The 7897-nt window shown below is 42.6% G+C and overlaps 1 non-coding gene across 1 annotated transcript; it reads right to left on the bottom strand.

Annotated features, from left to right (window-relative positions):
* Positions 1-1254: 1254 nt before the first annotated feature.
* LOC145044486 (small nucleolar RNA R71) lies at positions 1255-1361 on the bottom strand. Its single transcript, XR_013681435.1, has one exon. It is a non-coding gene; the product is annotated as a small nucleolar RNA R71 (small nucleolar RNA).
* Positions 1362-7897: the final 6536 nt, after the last annotated feature.

Raw genomic sequence — 7897 nt, 5'->3', positions numbered from 1 at the left:
ACCTAAATAGAAACATCTTTATCAAATTTGGTAAATAGTTGTTGCTTTAGTTAATTAGTTAATTTAGTTTGTCTAAGTTTCTAGTCTTGCAAAACTAGATAAAAACCCTTTACTTTTATTATTTGTTTTAGTTAAAATTAGCTATTAGTTTAATTTTCCGTTGCCTGAGTTCGATACCTCACTTATCAATCTATACCACTTAAAGACAGGTTCATTGCCTTTGTGTGCTCAAATTATTAATAAAAAGTAGGGATAAAACTAGTTGAATTTACACACATCAAGTTTTTGGCGCCGTTGCCGGGGAACGGTTCTAAATAATTAAGCTAATTCCTAATTTTTTCGATCCTTTGTGTGAGTTTACTTGCATAAAGTTCATTTATTGCAGTTTAGTAACTGGTAATTAGGTTTTAGTATCTATTTTAGTAGTTTAAAACTTAGATTTTTTTTAAATATCATTGATACTCGCCGAGTGCAATCGCACCTACTCGGCGAGTAGCAGTTTAGTCAGCAGTAGATTTTTTTTATTTTTTACAATCTTTTTGTTCTTTTTACGTTTTTTATTTGATTGATTTCAGGACTTTCATGACCAGAGGAGCAAACACACCACCGGTACCCCCGTTTGAAGACCCCGAATCCGCATTGAAAAGAAACAAAGGGAAGGACGTGGAGAGTTCAAGCACACCAAATAAATCACAATTGTCCAACTTGAAGACTGTTTTTGGGAAAAAGAAGAGCAGTAAATCAGGAGCTTCTAGCGCTTCTTTGATAATTGAGGAGCCAATTCAAGAAGATATTGGATACGCGACCGAGGAAGAAGAGGAGGCAACGTACGAGCAAGAAACCGAATCGGAGGAAGATTTAGCGTTCACTATGGCTAACATTGATGAAATCCCCATGGGAGAATGGAAGAAGAGGATGCGCGACGACCATGGCCCGGGACTTGTGCAACCCGCAATTCCCGCGACTGCTACCTTCGAGCTAAAAGGTCATATCCTAGCTTCACTCAAGGAAATACCTTTCTATGGGAAAGATCATGAAGATGCCTACAAACATTTGGATGAAGTAAATGATGTTGCTGATTACTTCAACATTCCAAATGTAACCCGCGAAACTCAACTACTTCGTATGCTTCCGGTAACCTTCAAGGGTGCTGCTAAAGACTGGCTCAAGTCACTTCCCCCCAGATCAGTCACTACTTGGGCCCGAATGAAGGAAGAATTTATTGATCACTTTTGCCCACCATCCAAGATAGCCAAACTGAAGAAGGCCATTGCAAACTTTGAACAACAAGCTGGAGAGTCTTTATATGAAGCATGGGAGAGGTACAAAAGTCTGCTAAGAAATTGCCCACACCATGATCTAAACAGCCAGCAAGAAGTTTCCATCTTCTATGATGGAGTCAATGTCACGACCCGACAGTTGCTAGACTCACAAGGCCCACTTACAAAGAAGCCACCCCCGGTGATTAAAGAATTGATTGAAGAATTCTCTAAACACTCTAGAGAATACCACAACCCTAGGAATGATGTTACGAGGGGAGCCGCGTACGCTGCTACTGAAGATTTATCCGCGGTCATGGCCATGTTAAAAACCATGGATAGGAGAATGGATAAAATGGATCAAACTATCCATGCTATACGGGTGGGTTGTGAAAACTGCAATGGACCTCACCTCACTAGAGATTGCGATTTGGATGAGAATGGCAACAAAAAGGCACAAGCATGTTATTCGAGCGGTGATCGGTATGATGAGGACTGGCGCAAACAAAAGAAAGAGTGGCTGCCTTACGAAGAGTACAAGAAGGCCAAGGAGGAGAAGTATAGACAAAAAGGGAGAGGCTTTTAGCAAAAGGAGGAGCCGGTGCAAGAGAGGAAGCCAAGCCTGGAAGATATGCTTACTAAATTTGTGGCCGCTTCTGAGAAAAGACATAGTGACCATGATGCTACTATCCAAGAAACAAGAACAATGCTCAGGAACCAGCAAGCATCCATCCACAACATAGAAACGCAGCTTGGGCAACTTGCTCAACAACTAAACCAAAGGTCACCGGGTGAGCTTCCTAGCAAAACCGAGAACAACCCACGAGGCGCACAAGTAAATATTGTCACAACAAGAAGCGGGAAGATCATCACTCCCCTAGCCCCCATTCGAACTGAAGCAACCAGGGACTCACAGAAGGAAGGAACGAAAGAACAAGTAGAAAACCAAGATTCACAATCTGAGAGTCCTACTCGCCGAGTAGGGCCGATGGACTCGGCGAGTACCCCTGTTAAAATGAATGAACAGCCTCCCTTGAAGCCATACCAGCCTCCAATGCCATACCCAGCCCGAGCCAAGAAAGAGAAGCAGCAAGAGGAATATCAGAAGTTTCTAGACCATATTAAAACTCTTCAAATCAACATTCCTTTCATTGAAGCCGTCATGCAAATGCCCAAGTATGCTAAGTTCCTTAAGGAACTCCTCACTAATAGAAGAAAGATGGAGGAAGTGCAGAAGGTAGTGCTTAATGAGAACTGCTCCGCCGCAATGCTAAACAAGTTACCAAAGAAGAAGGGTGATCCGGGGAGCTTAACTTTACCTTGCCAATTTGGCAACTTGGCTGCAATTCATGCCTTAGCTGATTATGGAGCAAGTGTGAACCTTATGCCATACTCGTTCTTTAAGAAGCTAGACCTCTCGGAGCCAAGGCCAATTCGAATGGAAATTCATTTGGCAAACAAGACTGTCACTTTCCCAAGAGGCATTTGTGAAGATTTGCTAGTGAAAGTGGACAAATTTGTCTTCCCGACTAATTTCATCATTCTCGACATGGAGGTGGATCTGCAAGTGCCAATTATCCTTGGAAGGCACTTCCTCAAAACAGCTAGCGCTATCGTAGACATGAGAGATTCTAAGCTCACATTGCGAGTTGGGGACGTTTCAGTGACATTCGGGGTAGACCAAGCCATGAAGTAATCAAGGAGTAGTGACGACACAGCTTTCTCAATCGACATGCTTGACGAACTATTTGAAGAAGACATACCTGAAGATTCCAGCAAATTTGCAGCTTTGGATGAAGCATTTGACCCAGAAAAGGACTTGCTAGAGATTGAAAGACTGTTGGAAGAAGCGGAGTATGAAGAAATAAAGAAGCAATCTGAGAACCCTACTCGCCGAGTAGACCCGATCTACTCGCCGAGTACATCTGAAGAAAAGCCAGAAGTCGTGAATGCAGCTACCAACTCGCCGAGTACCAAACCTGCACTCGGTGAGTCCGTCACTATGCACAATAAATTGGAGCTTAAAACACTACCTGACCATCTGGAGTATGCCTTTCTGGAAGAAGGAAATCAGAAGCCTGTGATCATAGCCTCGGACCTATCCAAGACGGAAAAGGAAGAGCTTGTACACGTGTTAAAGAAAAGGAAAAGAGCCATCGCATGGAGCATCTCTGACATCAAGTGAATAAGCCCATCCTATTGCTCTCACAAAATCAATTTAGAAGAAGGAGCAAGGCCGGTGGTGCAACATCAAAGACGATTGAACCCGAACATGCAAGAAGTCGTCAAGAAGGAGGTGGTCAAGCTTTTAGATGCAGGAATCATCTAATCCATTTCCGATAGTCCATGGGTGAGTCCGGTCCAAGTGGTGCCCAAGAAAGGAGGAATGACGGTCATCACCAACAAAAAGAACGAGTTAATTCCAACGCGAACGGTAACCGGTTGGCGAGTGTGCATCGATTATCGATGCTAAACGATGCCACTCGCAAAGACCATTTCCCCCTTCCTTTCATAGATCAAATGTTAGAGAGACTATCGGGCCATAGCTATTACTGCTTTCTAGATGGGTTTTCAGGGTATTTTCAAATACCCATAGACCCAATGGACCAAGAAAAGACCACCTTTACATGCCCAAGTGGGACTTTCGCCTATAGACGCATGCCATTTGGACTATGCAATGCACCTGCGACATTTCGAAGGTGCATGACCGCCATATTCCATGATATGGTGGAAAAGTTTATGGAGGTCTTTATGGATGACTTTTCTGTATTCGGATCTTCTTTCCATGACTGCCTCACAAATCTTGACTCAATGCTTGCTAGATGTGAGAAAACCGACTTGGTCCTAAATTGGGAAAAGTGTCACTTCATGGTCAAGGAGGGTATAGTTTTGGGACACAAAGTCTCTAAAAAGGGAATTGAGGTGGATCGGGCAAAGATAGACACCATTGCCAAATTACCCCCACCAACTAATGTGAAGGGCATTAGAAGTTTTTTGGGACACGCAGGTTTTTACCGGCGTTTTATAAAAGACTTTTCCAAAATCACGAAACCTCTAACACAATTATTACTAAAAGATGCACCCTTTAATTTTACTAAAGAGTGTTTAGAGGCATTTGAATTTCTAAAGGAAAAATTAACTAATGCCCCGATCATTATAGCACCAAATTGGAACTTACCCTTTGAGATCATGTGTGATGCTAGTGACTATGCACTAGGAGCGGTCCTTGGTTAAAGGGTTGATAAGCACTTTCAACCCATCTATTATGCAAGCAAGACCTTAAACCCCGTTCAAGAGAATTATACTACTACTGAAAAAGAATTGTTAGCCGTGGTTTACGCTTTTGACAAGTTTCGCCCTTACTTGGTTTTATCTAAAACCACTTTTTTTACTGACCACTCGGCTATCAAGTATTTGTTTTCCAAACAGGATGCCAAGCCAAGACTAATACGATGGGTGCTTCTCCTTCAAGAATTCAATATAGAGATACGAGACAAGAAAGGAATGGAGAACGTAACGGCCGATCATTTATCTAGGCTCGAGAACCCGCAATTGCAAGAAGATAAGGATGGCGACGACTTTCCGGATGAATACATTATGGTGTCCGTGGGAGAGGAGCCATGGTTCGTAGACATAGCTAACTATTTAGCTACAAATTACGTCCCGAAGGATTATAGTAGTCAACAAAAGAAGAAATTCTTTGCGGAGATCAAATATTACTTTTGGGACGATCCATACCTCTTTCGAAGCTGTGCGGATGGAATTATAAGAAGATGTGTGTTCGGGAAGGAAAGCCGAAGAATACTAGAACACTGCCATAGCGGGCCCACGGGAGGACATCATGGAGCACACTATACCGCAAAGAAGATCTTTGACATTGGGTTCTATTGGCCTACAATCTTCAAAGATGAAGCCCAATATGTCAAAGAATGTGATGCTTGTCAAAGTGTGGGAAACATTTCATCTCGAAATGAAATGCCACAACATAGCATTCAAGTGTGTGAGGTGTTCGACGTATGGGGCATTGACTTCATGGGACCTTTTCCCACATCCAAAGGAAACAAGTACATACTAGTGGCGGTAGATTATGTCTCGAAATGGGCGGAGGCGCAGGCTTTACCTACAAATGACGGACGGGTAGTGGTACGATTCTTAAAGAAACTATTCTCCCGGTTTGGTGTTCCGAAGGCCCTAATTAGTGACCGAGGCACACACTTTGCCAATGATCAATTGGAAAAGGTGCTCAAGAAATATGGGGTGACCCATAAGTTCTCCACGTCATACCATCCACAAACGAGTGGACAAACTGAAGTGACCAATCAAGCCTTGAAGCGTATTTTAGAGAAGTCGGTGGGAAGCAACCGCAAGGAATGGTCGGATAAATTGGATAATGCGCTATGGGCATTTCGTACCGCTTTCAAAACACCTATTGGTACTACACCATATAGGTTAGTTTATGGAAAGCAATGCCATTTACCGGTTGAGATCGAGCATAAGGCATATTGGGCTTTAAAGAGGTGCAACTTTGATATAGAAGAATTGAAGACCAACCGTTTAATGCAAATGAATGCCCTTGAAGAACTCCGAAATGAGGCTTATTCTAGTTCGTGGCTCTATAAAGAAAAGACCAAGAGATGGCATGACAAAAGAATCAAGAGCAAAGACATCCATGAAGGCCAAAAAGTACTACTTTTCAATTCCTGATTAAAACTTTTCTCGGGCAAACTTAAATCAAGGTGGGATGGTCCCTTTTTGGTCAAGACGGTGTTTCCTCACGGGGCTATAGAATTAATATCAAGAGACGGAACACCATTCAAAGTCAATGGTCATAGAGTGAAGAAATATGAAGAAGGTGTCCCCCGAAATGAACGATTGGAGGAGCTGCTACTGTGCGGAATTGCAAACACGTAGACGGGGCGGAGTCGAGCTAATGACTCCATCAAAAGAAGTGCTTCTCGGGAGGCAACCCGAGTTTCAAGTTTGCATTTTCTTTCCTTTTCTTTATTTTTCATATTGTTTTTTTTTCATTCTTCTTCGTTTATTCTATGTCTCTAAGTGCTTGAGGACAAGCTATGCTTTGAGTGTGGGGTGGAAAGGTTAAACAAATGAATTCATACAGTAAAATTGGCAAATTTAAATTTTTTTTCAACCTGTGACATCTACTCGGCGAGTATATCGACTGTACTCGGCGAGTAAATGTCCACTTACAGCCAAAAGTTGATAACACGCGTGTCTACTCAGCGAGTAGACCCATTCTACTCGGCGAGTAGCTGGTTCAAATCCAGTAAAATAAAACCTGTAAAAATTGTTATTACTCACCAATTCATCCCAACACTCGCCGAGCACTTCCTCTCAGCCGCCTCTCTAAGCATTCTTCAAGATCTCTCCAACTTTCTTCTTCTTTCTCTTTATTCAAGCAACAAGGTAACATCTTTAACCTTTAATTTCATGAAAGGTTCAATCTTTATCACATATCTTCCCATATTTGATATGATTTCGGATTTGGGGAATTTTTCCCAATTTTTAGGGCTTTGATTTACTCATGAATTAGATGTTGTTAGGAGTAATTTCTTCAAGATCTATGGGTAGATAAGTAATTACAACAAAACCCTATGAACAATTTGGACTATTACACAGATTACACAGATCCGATCTCGATCTGTCAAGAAGTTCATACTACTCGGCGAGTATGTTCGTGTACTCGGCGAGTAGGTCACAATAAGATCAAAAATGTTCCTGTTTTAATTACTGGGTGTTGTTTGTTGCTGTGTTTTTGGTATGTTTATGCAGATAGCATGGCAAGAAGAGTTCAATCATCACGTGGAGGAGGCCATGGTGATATGCCATGGTTAGCCTTTCAACAAATCACCTCCAAATCCTCCAAATGCAGTGGATTGGGGATGGATGGGCAATGTTGGCTTGGAAGAGGAACTTACTCCATATTTGGTGAAAGATTGTAACTTGGGTTATGCCAACATCACTTGTGATGGTTGGTTGCAATTGTTCAAAATCCAAGAGCCAGTATACGCGGAGTTGTGCTGGGAATTCTTTGCTACCATTTCATTCCGAGGTGGTAGTGAGTTTTACAATCCTAACACGATCTCGTTTTCTTTGGGTGGGGAGCTGCGACAATGCAACATGGTTGAGTTCTCTTGGCGGTTGGGCATCTACGATCAAGACATGTCGATGACGGATTACTTTGAAGCCTTCTTGGAGAATACCTACAAAGAACTTCCCGAGGAGGTGGTGGCATCAACATGGTGGAGTACAATTGCTAACCGGGTCTACATACCTTCCACTGCTCAAGAAGGCCATATCCGTTCTCCAATCCACCGACTCATTCACCGGTTCGTTGCAAGCATGATCAACATGCGGAAGGATGGGGACAAAGTTCCCACCCTTGATATCTTTTACTTGTGGAGTATCATCACTCCCGACGTCTTCTGCAACCTTCCGTACTGCATTGCTAAATTTCTTGCGGAGGGGGCGATCAAGGAGAAGATAAACTCGAAGATCAATAGGGGCATGTTCATTACTCAGCTTGCGAAATCATTTGGGATCTTGGATTTGCCACAAGCTCAAGCGCTAATGATTATCCACCCTCCTCCGTTCAACACTGCACTTTATAGGAGGGCTCG

The sequence above is a fragment of the Lactuca saligna genome, chromosome 4, assembly GCF_052625555.1.
Source record: "Lactuca saligna cultivar CGN05327 chromosome 4, ASM5262555v1, whole genome shotgun sequence".
Classification (NCBI taxonomy): Eukaryota; Viridiplantae; Streptophyta; class Magnoliopsida; order Asterales; family Asteraceae; genus Lactuca; species Lactuca saligna.
Note: the sequence above shows the minus strand (reverse complement) of the source record. Positions and strands in the feature narration are given on the sequence as shown.